The sequence below is a fragment of the Eptesicus fuscus genome, chromosome 12 (assembly GCF_027574615.1).
Source record: "Eptesicus fuscus isolate TK198812 chromosome 12, DD_ASM_mEF_20220401, whole genome shotgun sequence".
Taxonomy (NCBI): Eukaryota; Metazoa; Chordata; class Mammalia; order Chiroptera; family Vespertilionidae; genus Eptesicus; species Eptesicus fuscus.
The window spans coordinates 37,286,978-37,306,481 of NC_072484.1; the positions used below are offsets into that span (position 1 = coordinate 37,286,978).

At 48.2% G+C, this 19,504-nt stretch overlaps 1 long non-coding RNA gene across 3 annotated transcripts in view; it reads left to right on the forward strand.

Moving 5' to 3' along the window:
* The window catches only part of LOC114234463 (uncharacterized), a 68,341-nt gene extending 50,161 nt beyond the window's left edge, over positions 1-18,180 (forward strand). For 2 of the 3 annotated variants that reach the window (XR_008557606.1, XR_008557604.1), the window contains exon 5: positions 3,783-3,982. This is a non-coding gene — a long non-coding RNA (uncharacterized LOC114234463). Of the gene's footprint in view, positions 1-3,782; positions 3,983-18,076 lie in introns of those variants that run through there. The other variant, XR_008557605.1, reaches the window with a different exon arrangement.
* The last annotated feature ends 1,324 nt before the right edge of the window (positions 18,181-19,504 follow it).

The following is a 19,504-nucleotide window of genomic DNA, read 5'->3' on the forward strand; positions in this document are numbered from 1 at the left end:
GGCAAGGCATTTTGCCTACTTGATCACATGCAAACCTTAGAACAAGCCACATGAGGTAGATAGTATTTTATCTCCATTTTGCAGATGAGGCAACTGAGGCTTAAAACAGTTGAGCATTTTGCACAAGATCAAACAACTAGAAAGTGGTAGCATTGGAGTCCGACTCTAGGCAGTCCAATTCCCAAACCCATGTTATTTCTCTAACACCAAAGTTGTGTCCTGGGAACAGAGAAGTAATTGTCCAATGCGGCTAAAGATGTGGGTCCTTGGAGGGAACAAAGCATTAAGCAGTTGGGGCTGCATGGTGGAGGGCTAGATGCTTGTTCATGCCATTCATACAGTAGGCAATGGGGAGCCACTAAAGATTGGAGATCAGGGGCATAACAGGGCCAGAGCTGCATCATCCAAAGATAAATCTCACTGCAGCACCCAAGATGGATTGCCTGGGGTTGAGGGAGGCAGCAGGAGCCCCATCAGGAGACAGCACCAGGTGATGCTGACTTTAGATGACAAGCGATAGGAACAAAGTGGCCTTCTGCTGGGGAAGGAAAACGGAGAGCTCAGAGATGAGAAACAGCCAGGGCCAGGGCCATTAGCCTTATCAAAATGCTGATTGCTCTTAGCAAAGCATTTAATACGATTTTCCGCTATTAGGGCCCAAACCTGGGCTAGCAAGATTATTAATTCTAAAGATAATCATTAAGCTGGGCAGACCGTATTTTAATATATGGCAACAGACAAGCTATTGTCATTTTTTTCCCCCTTCTATCTTGATTGCAGGTCACCCAATTAGAGCTGGCTTCAAATGCCCCTTCCTGGAGGTAGTGAGATAAGGCTTAATGTCCTCAAACAAGAGCTATCGGCTGTGACGAGAGCCCCATAAATATTAATAAATCCATAATTAGTCCTGTGAAAAGGGGGATCAATCCAGCAGAAGGTTCTGCCCATTAACACTAGAAATCACTTCTGAAAAGTTGCTGGGAAAGCAAGGCTTTTCTGTTCCAAATGCCAGGCTGCTTTTTGTTCTAAGAGGATGTACTAGTAGTTCTGTTGAATCTACCAGCTCTGATTCCCATCTTACTCTGAGATTGTACCTTTTTTTGGTGGGGGGGTGGTGGTGGTGGTGGTGAGAAACTCGGCAGGGGAGAAAGACTTTCCAGAAGGCAGGGGCCCCCTATGATCTTGTCTTTAAACTTAAATTGTTTGATTAAGTTATTGTATTTCAGAATCCCAATGAAGAGAAGACTTCTCAGTTTCCATGTAAAATTAGAGTGCCGAGAGAAACGAATACATGCTATTTTTCTATTTTAAAAATTTTATTGAGGTCTAACATATACCCAGTAAAGTACACAAAGTGTAAAGGTATAGCTCAATGACTTTTTTATGTAACCAATACCAGATGAAGACAGAGAATGTATTCATCACTCCACAACGCTCCCCTGTGTCCCTCCCAGTCCACATCCCCTCAGGGGTAACTATTCTTCTGACCTCTGTTACCGCAGACACTGTTTGTTCTTGAACTTCTTAGGAATGGAATCGTACAGTATGAACTTCTGGGCCTGGCTTCTTTTACTCATTATGTTTTGATATAAAAGGTGAATTATCTGTTCTTAAATAATTGATTGGTTTTTTTTTCCCCTTATCACTAGAGTAATACTTGTCATTGTAGAAATAATACAAAGCGCAAATGAACAGAAATGAAAACAATGGGCATCACTTTTGTACCTGAGTACTTCTAAAGATTCTCTATTTTTTTGTTATGATAACTAGAGGCCCGGTGCACGAATTCGTGTACTAGTGGGATCCAGCCGGCCCGCCCTGATGGGGGCTATAGGGGGCGGGCTGGTTGGGGCGAGGGGCTACAGTTTATCGATTGTGGTGGGGGTGCCCGCTCGGGGGGGTGGGGCCCGCCAGGGCGAGGGGCTGGCTGGGGTGAGGGGCCGCAGGCTTTCTGGTCATTCCGCTGTTTGGTCCATTTGCATATTACCCTTTTATTATGTAGGAGGATTAGACAGGCCCATTTGTGGAAAGGAAAGACCCTTGGTTACAATGGACAGAAACCCAAGATTCAGTTGTTGGCTCATGTAACTGATAGACCTGGGGATTTAAACAATCTCTCTCTGTGTCTTCCTCTCCATCTTTTTCAGGTGTGGCTTTGTTTATGCAAAAAAGTTCTCATTATGGCAGATAAAATGACCACTACCAACCCAGCTTCAAGTCATTTTAGCAGTCCTAGTTGAGAGTCTTTCTCCTTAGGTCTCTATAGCAATCCCAGGGCAAACTCTGATTGGCTTTGCTGAGGCCACCTGCCTGCCTTGGACCAATCACTGTGTCTAGGCTGATGGGAGACTCTGATTGGCCAACCAGAAGTCAGGACTGGAGCAGCATCATGACTACAGCCCCTCCATGGAGCCCCCCAAAGGTACCAGAAGAAAGGAGGCTGAAAAAGAGTGCTGGGGACCTTGTGTTTGTCCGTATGCCGTGTGGGGTGGGAAATTCTTCAAGGATAGGATCTCAGACTACTTCATCTCCTTGGTGCTCTCTTACCCAGCTGTCCCATTCTTTGTCTCCGCTTTGTGCCTCCACCTGGTAGTTGTCAAGGTCAAATAAGCTTTGGGGCTTGAAAAATGAGGCATTATGCGGAGAATACAAACTTTAACAATGTAGTCAAAACTAGCAGAACCTGAGCTCCTGTGTATACCAGACCAGCCTCCTGGCTGGGTCCCCAGCATCCAGCCCAGAGCCTGACACAAAGACAGTGCCATCAGCTGTCATGTGATGGGTGGAGACAGTAACAGCATTTCTTGGAGCACTCACTGTGTGCCAATTCTTGTAATTCTCTAGACATCTCGCTTTATCGACACAACTGTCTTATGTGGTATTTTGATCCCCGTGTAACAGATTTGCTCTGTATTTATGTCACCACTTATTCACTATTGAGTGTCTAGGGTGTGCAAGATAGGCAAAATATGGGCTCTCTTTCAAGGAAGTTAGAATTTGGTGGGTGGGGAAACTGAGGCTTGCACAGAGGGTGAGCAGAGTGGAGCATGGAGAGGTGGGGGGTTGGGTGGAGGAGGCCCTCCAATCCTTCATCTGGGAGGCGTCCAAAATCGTGCTGAGATGGGTTGCCTGAGCCCTAGGCGTGGGCTAGGAGGAGAGGGAAGCCTGGACCGGTTTCAGCCAGTCTGGGGCCAGCGGGGCTGCTCCAGGCTGGCCTTCCCCCTCCGCTGTCCCTTCCCTTTCCCTCTTCCTCTGCCTCTGGCGCAGTGATTGACGCGGTAATTGGCGCGCGTAGGCACCGGGCTAATTGAGGTCGGGCTGCTGATTGCAGCGCCCTCGCGGAGGCAGAGGGGGTGGGCTCCGGGCTGCGCGCTCCCCCTCCGCTTCCAGGGCCTGTGTGGGGGCGGGCAGGGTGGGCCAGTGGCCCCGCCACACCTTTTAGCGTGGGGAGGCTACTCTGCAGGGGAGGTGTCATGGGGAGGACTCCTGGGTCTTCCCATTGCAGGAGGATGGGAGACTCCAGGCAGGAAGGCGGTGGGGGGCGTGGGGCGGGGAGCCCCCCTCCCCCAGGTTGAAGCCACTCACTGGTGCCTGAGCTCCTGGGAGGGAGGGCCTGGAGAAAGAGCCCAGAATGGATCCTTGCTCCGTATAGCAGTGTGTGTGTGTGTGTGTGTGTGTGGGGGGGGGGGGGTAGGGACAGGGGAGCTTGCCAAATAATTTCTCCTCTTTGAGCTCCATTCTCCTCCATTCACTCATTCAACATTCATTTATGTCTGCGTTAGATGTTTCAGGCACTGGAGATGGAATCAGACAGACATAATCCCATCCTCAGGGAGCAACAGCCAGTGGGAAGATCAACCAACCAACATACACTATTACAACCAGAGGCGCTGGGAAAGTCAGTATCTGCGGGGAAGAATTCACGTGGCTGGTCAAGGAAGGGCTCCACGGGAGGGAGGGACGTTATACTGAGGCCTGAGGAATGAGAACACATCGGAAGTGGGCAGTGTGTGCGCCTAGATGTGCTCCTGTGTGAGGAGGAGGTGAGACCTTTTCTCTAAGGGGTGGGCAGAAAAGGTCTGAATATGTCATTCTGCTCTTGCTGGTTTGGACTCACAGCCTCTTGAGATGGAGCCCTGTTGACACTGAACCCACCACTGGAGAGGTGATGTCCTCATCTGCAGGCTAGTCTGGGGAGGGCCAGCAAAGCTGGCAGGGCTGGAGGCTCAGTGCAGACAGAGGGCATGGGGAGGATAAGGGAAAAAATGTACAGGGAAAGCTTTCTTTAGCCCTGCACCTGCAAACACTCCCCCACAGGCCTAAAGGAGCCAGGGAAAGAGGCGTGGCTGAGTGGTAAGAGGTGGCCTGAGTTCTCATCTCAACTCAGACTCAGTGTAAAGTTTGGGGTGGTCCTTTCCCTTTTCCCATCTGTAAAATGGGTGTATGTGTAAGAACCAGACAAGGTCAGTGGTTTTCCTCTTGGTTCTTACTCTAACTCGGTTTTCTTAGATTCTGTATTTGTCTATTTGGCATCCATTAGTCAGAGGCCTAAACTAATGGCCACAGTTGTTTATATCTTCCCTATGAGCTTCCCCATACTCCATTATCTAACACACACCTAGCTATTATTTCCCCAGTCCTAACTCAACCTAGAATAGCCTCTATGCCCCTAAGTCCACTGGAGTCACTCAAACTAACCAGCCCTAAACTGGCTACCCGGCCCTGCCTTGCCTTTCTGGTGGAAACCCCAGCGAAGTCTGTGGCCGGGCCTTCCCCTAGCTCCTGCTCCTGCCTCCTGACCAAACCGGTGCTTCCTCATGTGGCCCCCTGGCCTGCTCCCTTCTCTTAGGAATTGTAATAAATTCTTTTTTCAATGGCATTCACTTCTTCGTGTTGTCACTCAGTATTCTTTATAAATTAAGACCTGGGCACAGTTAGTTCCTCAGAGTAGGGTGGTTGTGTGAAGTCCCTTTAGGGACTATCAGGAGGGCTATGCGAGGAGGGGCCAGTTGCAGAGAGGGGCTGGATGTGTCTTCTCCCCGGCCTCAACTAGAGCTGCTCTCTGGGACACATGCAACTGCCCCCCTAGGGCTCATCCATCCCAAAGATTTGTCTGTCTCCCACCTTGGTGCTATAACCGACAGAAATCCATCTACGTCAGTGTGATGTTGTCAGAGGGCTTCTTCTGTCATTTGCTCTGGTGACTGAGGGGGTCCTGTGGGCCAATTATTTGCTGCTGGCTCTCAGTCCCATCCCCCCCTTCTCTACTCGCTTGTGATTGCTGGGCTAGAAGCCTGCAAACTACATTTCCCAGGTGATCTCATCAGCTGGGGGCAGTAGATTCTGTCAGGGAGAGATCCTGGCGGAGATTAAACACAGCCGTGATGACAACAGATGGCTTCCGCTGACCACTAGCCAACGTGGGCTCCAGCAGTGTCAGGGATTCAGTAGTGACCACAGGAGAGGCTCCTGCCCGATGGCAGGGGCAGCACCTGCAGCCACTCAGCCTGAGTGCTGGCCTGTGGGCCAAGCCCATAGCGGCAGTTACTTCTGCATAACCGAGTATCATCTTCTCTGCTCTGACCCCCACCCCCAACACCTGTTATACAGTTCATGCATTCACTTCCTCTCTGCTGAAAAGAGTTGTTTCTGTTTTTTCTGACTAGACAAAGACTGATACACCTCTATGACTCAGTCCATTAGAAAGGTATGAAAAGGACCTTGTGCTCACCTGGACATGAGTGCTGTCTTTGGCTGCATCACGAGGAGTGTGGAACCTGGACCTAGGAGGGTGATATCTGGATCTCCTCTGTGCTGGTTAGTCAACCTGGGAGATGGAACTCAGCTGGATAAGCTTATGGGGCTCTAAACAGTCCTCAGTGGGCAGGGAGACAGTGTGGTAGCTCATTAGGTGGTAAGATTCTAAGTCATCTTTTCCTTTTTTTAAAAAAAATAAAGTTTTATTGCTTTTAAAGAGAGAAGATGGGAGAGGGAGAGAGACAAACAGAGACCCTGTATTAGAGAGAGAGAGAGAGAGAGAGAGAGAGAGAGAGAGAGAGAGAGAGACATTGATTGCTACCTCCTGCATGTCCCCCTACCAGGGATCAAGCCTACAACCTCGGCATGTGCCCTGGACTGGTAATGGAACCGGTGATCTCTCGGCATATGGGACGATGCTTAACCAACTGAGCCACACAGGCCAGGGCATAAGTCATTTTTCCTTATCTGAATGACAGCACCAGCCTCCTCACTGGTCTGCCTACCTCCAGCCTTGTCCTCTCCAGTACATTTTTCACACGATGCACCAGAGGCTCTTTCAGAAACCAATTCAACCACACAAACTGCCCCTTCCCCAAACCGAAACCCCTCAATGGCTCTCTGATGCTCACAATTTTTAACTTGACATTCAAGACCTTTCCTAATCTGATCCAGCCTCTGCTTGACTTCTCCTTGCCTAGCAGGTATGATCTGGCTGCAGTTCTCTGTATGTGCCATACTCCATTTACTCAATTGGTATTTGTTCAGTACCTACTATGTGTTTGATGCTGTTCTAGGATTGGTCGTAAACAATTCACAATCTCCTCCGGGCCGTTGCACATGCTGTGCCCTTTGCTTTGAAAGCTCTCTCTCTGGTTTTGCACCATTCTCCCTCATTTCGCCTCATTGTCTGCTACCCTCAGAGCTCAGCCGAGGCATCATCTCCTCAGGAAGTCTTCCTTGGCCCTGACCTCCCTCCCTCCCCTGACTGCGTAGCTATTTCCTTCGTGCTCCTACACCCTCTGAGCTTCCTTCTGCTCCAAACATGGATCTCTGAGTTATCACTGCTGATTGACACTGAGAGCTGCTGGAGGGCGGGATCATATCTGATGCAGGTCTGTGACCCTGGACTTCAGTTTCTGCACATGAATTTGTTGACTGCATGAACACCTATGGGCTAGAAAACCAGGAAACGGTTGGAGGGAAGTGACCATGAAAGTCCGAAGTGGGCACCGAAGGTCATTCTGAACAGGGACTAGAGGCTGCAGGATAGAGCCTTCCTTGGTTCCCGTTATCCCCGGGAGCAGGCTGCAGCAGGCCTTAGCATTCACGGCACCTCCTCGTCTGGTCCTCCTGACCTCTCCAGCCCTGTCTGTACTTTCTCAATCCAGATCCAGCTCTTTAAGCCAAATAGGACTTTGGATTTGGGCTCAGCAAGATCCTGGCTGTGTGAACTTGGAAAACGACTTCGTGGCTCTGTGACTCAGTTTCCTCATCTTTAAAAGAGTTTAGATGATCTCTGTCTCCCAGGGTTTTTGTGAAAACTCAGACAATCCGTGTAAAGCATGAAGCTCAAGGCCTGACCCATAGTCGGTATTCAATCAGTGGGTGCTCTTACTATTATTGCTTCTGCTGAGGGCAGTGGGGAGTTTTGGGGAGATGGGAGAAGGTTTGCTGCTTAGCGCTCTGGAGGTGACTGTGAGCAAGATGACCTGGATGGGGCGAGACAGGAACAGGCTGCTGCAGGCTGGTAATTTACACAGCTGTCAAAATCAGATCTTTAATGCTTTTAGCCAGCGGCTATTATAAAATTTTAGAGTGAAATATAACATAAAATCTAATCTTCAGAGTAAATTATAAAACACAAAGCAGAAACAAATTAGACAGACGATACAATCTCATTGAACCAAACCAAAAATGTTCCCAGTGACAACTCTGGGCTGGGTGAGAAACCTCTTCTGTTGGGTCCTCAGAGCGTCAGGGTCAGGTGACTGGAAGTGTCACAGACATATGTATGGCTTCCAGGTTTCCAGATTCAGTCTCTTTTGTTTGAAAACAAGTTTAAAAATTATGACAAAAGTAATATGTGCACACAGTTATATATTCAATTATTACCAAAGACATAGAATAAAAAATTCTCCCTCCCACCCAGGCTCCCAATCTCCTTCTCACTGATTATAATTTATTGCTTATCTTACCTGAACATTTCCATCCCTTTGCAAGTACAGATATACACAAATCATTCCTTTCTCTCCAACACGGTCAATATGCTCTGCTTTTTTTTTTTCACTTAATGGTGTGTCTGGGAGATCTTTTCATATTAGTTCTTTTAACAGCTGTGTTATAATCCAGTGTGTGAATGGACCATAAGTTACTTAACCAGATCCTACTGATGAATATTTAGGCTGTTTCTTCAGTGTGTCTGTAGGAGAAATTTCTGGAAGTGAGATTGATGGTTAAAGGATACAGACATTCTCTATGTTGGTAAATGTTTCCAAATTACCCCTTGTAGGGGACATGATTGGTGCTCCACCGTGATCTCCTTGGATCTCTCTTACTGGTTTGCTGTGTGTCCCCCAAATTTGTGTGCTTGACTTATAACAGTTCACACCTATGACCTTCTTCAGAGGCCTGCACTCAGGCTCCTGGAGCTGCCTTGCCTATAAAACAAGTGAAATACCTGGGGGGCGGAGAGGGGGGACTTAAAACAAGTTAAGTTTCACCTGCGGGAACTAGTCAAAGACTGACTGGTCCAGAGGTAGGAAAGCCCAGTTTCCGTGCCTTGAGGCTGGACAAACTCTGAGGTGTAATTTGTACTCCAGAGCTCCCTGTGGGACAAGGCTGAGGCCGGGACTTTGCCTAAAATCTCTCTAAGATGGCCCCACGATGCTTGCCTCCTGGTAGTCATAGCCTTGTGTAATCTCCACGCTTTGAATGCAGGTTGTGATGTGACGTCACTCCCAAGGTTAGGTTGGAAAAAGACCACGGCTTCTGTTTTGGAGGCTTCCTCTCTCAGCTCCCTTGTTCTAGGGGAGGCAAGCTACCATGTTATGAGTAGCCTTACACAGTGGTCCATGTGGCAGGATCTGATGTCTGTCTAGCTGCCAGTGAGGACCTGTGGTCTATCAACACTCCAAAGTGGGGTTAGAAGCAGATCCTCCCTCAGTGAAGCCTGGAAGTGACTGTAGCTCTGACCAACACATGACTTCATCCACTTGAGAGACCCTGAGGCAGACAATCCTACTAAGCCACTCCTGGATTCCTGACCTACACAATAAATACTGAGAGAAGAAATGTTGATGGGTTCAGATTCTAAGTTTGGGGAAATCTGTTATTCAGCAATGAGTAACCCATACACGTACCTTGGCTTCTTCCCCTTTCCTGTCCTGCTTCTATAACTCTCATTGCAGTCTTCCCGGGGAGTACCCCCTTAATAAATCACCTGCACAGGGATTCTTGTCTGCTTCTGGGGAGCCCACCCCAATAGGGTTTGTGCAGTACACACTGCCAGCATTTGGAGGGGTAAGACGCTTCACCAGTAACTGTGCTAGCAAACTTTTCAACTCAAATATAGCCTGGAATTGGACATACCAGGATAACTCTGATGCCAAAGAGAGTCACCCAGTGAGGTGTGCATTTCAAATGCCATCACACTGACCCACGTGCCTCTCCCTCAGCATTCCCTATCAATCCCCACCTCTCTGCCCTCACCGAGGCCGGGCCTTGCCCTCACTTCACCTGCCCACATCTCTGTCCTTCCGACAAGGCCCAGATCTTAAATACCCTCACCCTCAACGAAGCATCTCCCGACCTCTTCTCCCAGAAGTGACGCTTCCCGCCCCCTCGGCTCCCTCAGCTCCGTTTCTCTTTCTGATGACTGCTCTGAAGGCTTTTACTCAACTTATCATGATTTCTGCTCAAGTATCACCTCCCTGCCTGAGCTAAGAGCCCTTTACAGGCCAGGATCCACCTCCTAGGAGAGCTCTTGGTACAAAGCCATGGAGACATTTAGGAGTGAACACCTGGCCCAGTGCTGTTCAGGGAGACATCTGAACTCCCTCCCCTCTGTCTGTCCCCAAGTCCTGCTCATTTTTCTCCTGGATTCTAGGTCAAACTCACCACCTGTGCTGACAGTTTCAGCCCTTTCTATTCTCCTATGCTCCCCCCTTCCCACTCATTTCTTGCTGTCCCCACTGCCTCCACCCTCCATTCCAACCACTCAGAGCTACTCACAATTCCCTAAAAAAATGATAATAGTTACCATTTTCTGAGCCATTTCCAAGGCTCTGTGCTAAGCATGTTACATTCTCATGATTCCTGTGCAGAAGGTACCATTATCAGCCCCATTTTACAGACAAGAAGACCAAGGCAAGGAGAGGCTAAGTTCACACAGCTGGTGAGTGGCAGGGGCAGATGCCCTTGGTGTCCTGTCCAGCTTCGAACTGCCCCACGGGTCATCTGTAGACAGATCCTGGACATGCTGAGGGCATTCTCTGGCCTGCTGGAGTGTGTGAGCCCACAGGGTAGGCATGATGGGCAGGGAGGTAAAACCTCAGGGGCAGCCCTTAATAAGTGAGGGCAGGGTTCCAGCATCCTCACCCCTCAGGGGACAATTCTGCCACCTGTTTCACACACTCTCTTGAGGATCCACAGCCAGACTATTTCTATCTCTCCAGTTGTCCACAGCAGCTGCCTGATCCTGTATACCTGTATTAGCTTCCTTCCCTATCTGTTCTCACATCCCTGCTCCCTCATATGCTGGGATCACTTCTCCAATACACCACCTGCACCCACATCCTCCTCTCAGGATCTGCTTTGAGGGAATCCCACCGAAGCCGCAGCAGAGAGGATTTGCACTGGCTCTGCCTGCCTGAGGCTACTCTGCTGCCCAAACAGGCTGGCTGTCCCACAGCTCTGAGCCCTTGCCCATCCCTGCCCCTAGAGCCCTACCTGGAATACACACTTCATTCCTGCTCACCTAACCTTCATTTAAAATACCCAGCATAGCCCTGCCAGTGTGGCTCAGTGGTTGAGTGTCGACTTATGAACCAGGTTCGATTCCCGGACAGGGCACATGCCCAGGTTGCAGCTCGATCCCCAGTGTGGGGCATGCAAGAGGCAGCGAATCAGTTATTCTCGCTCATCATTGATGTTTCTATCTCTCCCTTTCCCTTCCTCCCTGAAATCAATAAAAATATATTTTAAAAATAAAATATCCAGTAGATTTGTATAAGAACATTTTATGTGACACCCCCTTCCCTAGTTAGAACTGGCCACTGCCCTCAGTATTTCAACAAACGAACTTCACCCCCAGCCTCTATAATATCCCAGCACCCTTGTTTGTGGACTTCTGGGGGGAGGGGGGGATTGTCTTACTCATCTTGGAACCACCCCCCAGGTCTGCCCAGGACTAAGTAATAGAGCAGGCAGTGATCTGTGTTTAAACTGACTGCACTCAACACACAGGTGCCTCTTCTTCCTCTGCCTCTCTCACCCCTTTTCACCCCAAACCATTTCACATCATTTCCAAGGGGCAGACTATTGTTTACACCTCTTCGCCTGTCTGGGCACCCCCAGGTCTGCCTCACAGAGCCTCACCCTTTCCCTCGCTGGCAGACGGTATCACTCTCTGCAGACTTCCATCACACTTCATTGTACTAATTTATTTTCCTATCTACCTCCCAACTGGACTGTGAATCCTTTGAGGCCCCCCAAGTATCTTGTTTATCACTATATCATCACTGTGCCACTTGCGCAGTGCCAATTACATAGTGGGTGCTAATAAATGTTTGTTGAATGGATGAATGAATTGATTACTTAATGCACATTTCCCCAGATCCCTAAATGGAAGGATATAGGAACTGGTATAAATTACGTAGGACTCTTTGGGTTGTAAGTGGAGAGAAACGCACCTCAAGCTGGCGTAAGTACAGGTCCTTGGAGGCAGGGGCAGGAATTTACTGGCTTAATCACTAGGATGCCAAAGTGGACTTCAGGCATGGCTAGATTCAGAAACTAAGTAAGGCCAGCTGCTAACTCTTGTTTTCTCTTTCTCTTTCCCCCTCTCCCCACCTCTCTCTGAGGAAGCATGGGACTTGGTTGGACAGTCTATAAGGAAGATTCTCCAAAAGGCCGGGGGCCTCTTTGGAGGACGTTGCCGAAGGTGGCAGCCCCTGCCTTAACTTTTCCAAACAAGTCCGAGCCCCTGGGATCTCTATGTTTAGTCTTTAAACCCGACCTTGTAGAAGCATGTGCTTTCTTAAGGATACTTACCCTGCTGATTGTATGTAGAGGTTAATTTTGGTTCAAGCTGTTGTTACAATAAAAGCCTAATGAGGCAGGCAATCAAGGCTGTTTTGGTGCCTCCTGCCAACCAGCCCCTTAGCCTCTCCTTCACAGAAACGTGTGTCAGAGTAATCTATTCATCCGTCACTCAGAGTCTGCTGGTCAATCCTGGCACCTCTCTGTTTCTCTCTTTTCCACTTTGAGCTACTTAATATTATTCTTTAAAATAACTTGCTTGTAAAACACATAACTAAAAGAATTTTAAAAGAATGTCACATCACTTGCTTGATATACTAGTTATATATTTTTCTAATGCTCTTTAGAGTAAATTCAAAACTATCAGATATATAGAAGTTTTATCCCAAAATGCGCAAAACCTGGTACATACTCCCAGCAGCATGCATGCCGTATGCATACAGTACTTCGTTAAACTCTGAGTCCGTCCAGTCTCCACCCTGACCTAGTAAACCAAGGCCCTGAGAGGAGCAAGGACAGAGCTGAAGTCACATGGAGAGTCAGCAGCTGAGCAAGGGCTGGAGCCCAGAGTCCAGGCTCTCCCACGGTCCCACCACTCTGGGCACGAGCCTGTGCCCTCACCTGGAAACTTCCTCGAGACTCAAAGAGTCACCTTCTCTGGACCATCCCTGGACTGTTTGGGAATCTCTCTCTGCACTGAGACAGGTCCTTGGAGGCAGGGGCAGGTCTGATTTATCTCTCTGAGTGTATGCATCCTGAGTCTGGACACCCAGGAGGCCCTGAGCAGTACTGGTTAATTAGGGGAGACTAAGGAGAGTGGGACCCAGAGGGACCAGGCCCCAGTCCTGTCCAGGCCCCAAGAGGGTCAGAACAACCAGGCTTGCAGCTTGTCCCAAGTAATGAAATAGTTCAGCCAGGGCCCCTATCACTCCACCAAATACATTTCAGTGTAAGAAAGAAGTTCAAAGGCTCACCTGGGTTTGTTGCTTAGCAACAGGAGGCTGTAAATGACATTGCTCCCCATATGACCCCACTTTAACCCCTCCACGACAGGCAGAGGACAATGAAGGCAAAGACAGACAGTGCAACAGAATTAAAAACCAGACCCAGGAAGGGAGCAGAGGCAGACCTGGGCTTGGGGAAGTCTCTGAAACACTTGGTGGCTGCTCTGTTCCTGGGAGCCTTGTTCAGGAGTTCTGGGCATGTTTGCTAGCCTTGAAAGGGGATTCACTAAGCTTGGTCCCTAACAGCAGGCTCGTGTTTCCCCAAGCACTGTGCCTGTAATTCCAGCAGTTGCCACTAGAAGGACAGCAGCAACTCCAAGGGTAGTCAACTCACAGTTGACAGTACTCTTTATAGACCTTCTTGGGGGCAGGGGTGGCATTTCTTAAACACCACTTTACTTTTGTTAACTCATGTGATCCTCATGTCATGATTTAGGGAGGGATTTCCATCTTACAGATGAAGAAACTGAAAGACATTGATTCATTAAATGTGTATTGAGCTCCTCCTATGGGCCAGGCACACTGTTCTAGGCTCTGCAAATGCAGCAGTGAGCAAGACAGGCAAAAATTCCTGCCCTCATGGAGCTGACATTCTAATCAAGGGGATAGTTAATAAACAAGAAAAATAAGTGAACTATATGATATATTAGATGATGACAAGGGCTATGGGGGAAAATAAATCAGGAAAAGGGATAGAAGATCTAGGGGAGCAAATACATTGAGTAGTCAGAAAAGGCCTTACTGAGGGGCGTTGGAGCAGAGATGTGAAAGAAGTGAAGAGCAAGCCTTGTGAATATCTGGAGGAAGGGCATGCCGGGCAAAGATCTTGGGGTGGGAGTAAGGTTGGCATGTGTAAGTTTTGGTAAGGAGGCCGGTGTGGCTGCAGCAAGGTGAGAAAGGAGGGAAATAGAAAGAAGGAAGTTAAGTGACGGGGCCAGATCCTGTAGGGTCCTGGAGGCCACTATAAGGGAACAGTCTAGTAAGCAGGTTGGAGTTCATCTGCCTCAACTGACCCGGGACAAGCATCCAAACAAGCCTAATTTTTACTTGACCCAACTCACAGATGGAGATGAGCTGTCTAGGAGACATGGCCTCAGGCTGGGATGGTCAGAGAAGGTTTTCTGGAGGAGGTGAGACAGGGCCTGGGCCTTGAATGATAGGTAGGACTTGAAGAAGGTAAGAAGGACACACCAGGCAGGAAGAGTAAGAAACAGAAGTGAGACCAAGCATGATGCATGCCGGGATCACAGAAAGTGTGTGCGTGTGTGTGTGCATGTGTGTATATCTGAAGATAAGGTTGGATTGAGCCAGAAAAGACTCAACAAGGAATGTTTGGAATCTTTGAATCTGCGTGCTCAAATCTGATGCAAAGTCAAGCTCTTTCTCGTGGTCCTGTCTCCTTTTGCCTCCCCTGTTGCGTACTTTCAAAGACTGATGCAAAGGCAGGCCCCAGAAATATCTGCAGACCTCCTGCTAGCAGAACACGATCATAGGCCCTTGGGACAGCCCCTTTCTCAACGCAAACAAAGCAGTTACACTTTTATCTGCTTTTTATGTCAAGCTTCCACCAACAATTTCTTTTCAAGAAAGGTTTACATGTTGCATAAAGCTGGGAATAACCTATATGTCCATCAATGGGGAGAATAGGTAAGTAAACCATGAATTATTCATCCAGGGGACTGATATACTGCAGTGAAAAGAAATGAAATTGAGTTGTGGGAAAGAAGCTCACAACATAATACTGAGTTAAAAACATAGGTTGCAGAAAGATACACGGAGGATGATGCTGTTTATACGAAGTCTAAAAACATATAAAGCAATACTGTTTGAGCATACACACCAGAGTAAAACATATCAAAGCATGCATGAAAATGCTAAACAGCCAGTGGGGATGGTGGTTACATCCTGGGAGCAGGGAAGGAGGGATGGGATCTAGGAGGAAAACTCAGGGGACCTCAAAGGTCTCCATAATGTTCTGGTCTTTAAACCATGTGCTGCTGGGTCCATGGGCATTTGCTACATAATTGACTATATATTTTGTACTGTCAAGATCATCTCAAAGAAGGAACTCTTACCTTTTGAGACAGTATGGATGGACCTGGAGATTATGATGCTGGGTGAAATAAGCCAGTCAGAGAAAGACAAATACCATATGATCTCACTTATATGTGGAATCTAATGATCAATATAAAATGACGAACAAAATAGAACCAGAGGAAAGGATACATGGAACAGACTGACAGATGTCAGGGGTGGAGAGGGACTGGATAAAAGAAGGTAAAGAAGTTAGCCAAAGAACATATCTGCATAGCCCATGGACACAGACAACAGTGTGGTGAAGGCCAGAGGGAGGGGGCAGGGCTAGGTTAGGAGGGCAAAGAGGGGGGAAATGGAGACATCTGTAATAGTGTCAACAATTTAAAAGAAAGATCATCTCTGACAATCAGTGGTGTAGAGCAGCAGTCACCAACCTTTCGGACCTCATGGACCACCAGTGGTCCATGGACCACCAGTTGGTGACCGCTGGTCTAGAGGGAAGAGTAACTCAGGCGGTCTGTTAGGCCTGAGTTTACATCACAGCTTCCTAGTGGCTATGGGCCTATGGGCAGGGACTTCATTATTTGAGCCTCTTTAGATCTGTAAAATGGGCATAAAGAACTCTTATCTCATGGTGTCTGCCCCCCTCCCTCCCTCCCTCCCTCCCTCCCTCCCTCCCTCCTTCCTCCCTTCCTCCTTCTCTCCCTCCCTCCTTCTCTCTTTCCCTTATTTCCTTCCTCTTAACAAATATTTATTGAATGTCTGCCATGTGGAAAGTCCTATACAAGGTACTGGAGGTAAGGCCCCTCATGGTGCTTGCAATCTTGAGACAGCTATGAATCAAACCAATAAATTAATACACAGAGGCAAACAATGATAAGAGCTATGAAGGAAATCAACAAGCTTCGGTGAGAGAATATCCAGACACTCAGATAGGGAGATCAGGGGAGGGATCTTAGAGGAGATCTGAAGGCATTAGCCTTTGAGGGTATGGGGAGAGGGAACAGCATGGCCAAAAGCTACTCACTCTTTGCCCCAGTTTTGCCTTATTGTTTCCAGTCTCCTCATCACAGTGTACGGGTTTATGCCTCCGGGCCTTTGCTCCTGCTGTTCCATCTGTTTTCAAACCCTGCCCCTGCATTTCTCTGCTTTGTGAGTTCCTATGTGTGGATGTGTTTTGTTTTTAAATTGAGCTCTTACTGTATGCCACAGGCACCATGCTAAGCCCTTTATATGTGTGTTCCAATTCAGTTCCCAGCCACTGTGAGATTATCACCATCTCCATTTTAATTATAAATAAACAGAGGCTTAGAGAAGTAATGGACTGGTCTGAGGTTACACAGTGGTGGTGGTGAAGCCAGGACACAATCCAGGCAGTTTGACTCCCAGCCAACAGAGAAATATACAACAGTTTGAACCCAGGTCTATCTGCTTCTAGAACCTATGTACTTAGTCACGTTCCATGCCTCCTCTTGCACAGAATTCCTGTGCGAGCGCACAAACTATATTCATTCAACGCACAAATATTTATTCAACACCTGTTGGGTCCAAGGCACTGGGCCAAGGTCTTCATGAGCAGTCACTTCCTCAAGCCTCACACCAGCCCTGGGAGGTCATCATTCTTACTGATCTCAGTTAGCCGATGAGGGCAACTGAGGCCCAGAGAGGTGAAGTGCAGGCCATGCACACAGCAAGGGGTGAAGTTGGGACATACACCCAGGCAGTCAGATTCCCAGGCCCAACCTCAGCCTCTAGGCCACACTGACTTTTGGTTTCCCAACAGCTTCAAGATCCAGTTCAGACACCACCTCCGGGACGCTGAATGGCTGGATCGAGGGGATTCATGGCTCTGGCTCTTTCACCAGCCCCCTTACACAGGGGTTTCTGAGCTGACAGCACAACATGCAGTGTGGTTTGAACAGAAATCAGGTGGCTGACAACACTGTGGGGTACCCCCCTTCCAGTTTTCAGCCTGATCCTCATCCCACTTCATCCCCACCCCTTGGGCCTCAGGCTCTGAGTCCAGACAAACACAAAGCCAAATGACTTTCCCTCTGTCCCTTCCAACTCAGTGATTTTGAAGGAGAATAAATACCAAACCCACTGGCATGAATAGAAATTAATATAGAACCGTGCTAACTGCAAAGGGATGTTTTTTAAAAAGAAAAAATTCTCAATTTAAAATCTCAACACAAATAGACTCTTATAAGGTCAAATGAAAGATAAATGCCCCGGAAAGCAAAGAGGCCATCATTTGGGCCGAGTTCTCTCACTCACCGCCTCTGCCCCTCTCTCATTCTGACCCCAGTTACATTTCTCTCTTCCCCCGTCTTCACCTCTCTTCTTACCTGTTGCTTGTTCTTCCTGTCTATATGTTTGCATGTGTCAATCTCTCCCTTTCAGTTCAGTGGCAGAATTTCAACCTCAGTAGAGTAGTGTGACCTTGCCCAAGTAGTATTTTAGCTCTGTGATTCAGTTTTCCAATCTTCATAATAGGAAGTATGATTATTCCTTGCAGAGGGACACTCAGGACAGCAAGACAGCCCTTCATCATGGAAAATGCTGCTTTCAGCCAGTGATGGGCAGTCTCGCCCACCCTCTGGGTTCAGGCCTGGAGGGTGGGCAAAGATTAGGAGTAGGCACCATCTGGTCACCAAGTGGTGCCAATGAACCAATGTGGGTGAATGGTCTTCTGACCTTGGCCTCTTTACTGTCAGTCTGATTAAGATTAGAGTTATCTGAAAAAGACGATTCTGGCTTAAAAAGGGAAAAGGTGAGAGATAAGCAAGGGCTGGTGGGTAGGAGGCTCTTCAAAGGTGAGATAAGAGCCACACGGGATGGAAAATAAGCATGTGACAAGTTTGAAGTCAAAGGGATTTTGATTAGCAGAAGGAAGAGCTCCCTAATAACTAAGAAGGAACAAAACCCCGAGGAAAACCTATTGGAATGGGAGATGCTAAGCTGTGGCCTTTTTAGGGCAGTGATCTCATCTTGCTTGTTCGCCATTGTCTCTCCAGGGCACAACAGAAGGCTTGGCTCCGTAAGTATCGGTGGAATGGCCAACTGAGTGAATGAACATCTCTATTCCTGGAGCCCCCTAAGGTAAGAGCCTTACACACAGCATGTGCCCATCAACCATTGGCTGAATATTGAATATGTGAGTTTTCTGGCTGCAGATATTGCTGCTACTGCCCGGGCATGCTTTGAGGACCAAATGAATATGAGGCGGGGGAGGTGAGCATCTCCAGGGTGGAGCAGGAAGGGGGATGCCTGAGTGACACTTCGTCAGGTAGCTTAGGCATCTCTGCCTGGTCAGTTTGAGGCATTCTGATGCCTAGAGGCCGAGGGTTGGACTGAAAGAATCACAGTAGCCCAAATGTCTTCTTCTTCCAAGAGGCATCAAATCAGTGGACTGAGAGAGAAGAGGACTGGGACAATGGAAAGACCAGAACTAATAGCTTCTCAACCAGGAAAACACCCAGCAGCTTTTTAACCAACAGGACCGGCCCTAGCCTAGGGGTTCTCTGGGAGGCAGGCTCGAAGGTGGAGATCAGCATACAGGGTGCTTGTGAGGGAGTGCTCGTGGGGTCAACACCTGTGGGTGGGAGGGAAGGAAGTGGGCCTGGGCAGAGGAAAAGTAGGGCTGTGAGGCCTCAGCCAACCCTATGGATGGTTCTGATGCTGGGATGCTATTTCAGAGTTGCCCAGAGTTGGGGTGAGCCTTTACCCTGCCATATCAGTTATTGGATGCAGGCTGCCCCAGGAAGAGGCGTTACCAGCTCTCTTCAGCTGAGGCAGTTCCTGGAAGGGACTGATCGCTGGTGGCTTTCTGCCAGTGGCACCCTCACTGGTGGAATAAATTCTCCAGTTCTGAAGGGGGATCTGGGTGTGCATCACAGCAGCCACCACAGCATGTTATGCTCACGAACACTAATCCTTATCGAAATCCTACACACGAGATGTTATCATCCAGTTTCACAGATGAGAAAACTGCATTTTGGAGAGTGCATCAACTCGCCGCAAGCCACAAAACTAGTAACAACTAGCTTACTCAAACCCAGTTCTTTGGAGCTCTTAAACCCTTATTTTCCAACTGTATCTCACTCCTTAGATTCATTCACCCTGCCCAAAATTCTTCCTGCTCACACGGAATACTTTGACAAATAGCCTCCTCTGCATGAGGCTCAGCTACTCCCTCTGTAAACAAGGAAGTTAAACTATTATCTGGTGTGGATGAGCAAAATTTGGGTTTTGTATATTTATCTGAGTAGAGGGTCCTAAAAGGTTTTTGAGTCTCAAAAGAGGTTGAGACATAACATACCAGATGGTGTATTATCCTCTTCAGCACATACTCTTGATTCTGTACCCTTGAGAGCTGAAAACCACGGACAGCACCAAAGCCGTTCAACGCCACAGAGCCATGCCCTGAGGTCTGTGGCAAAGTC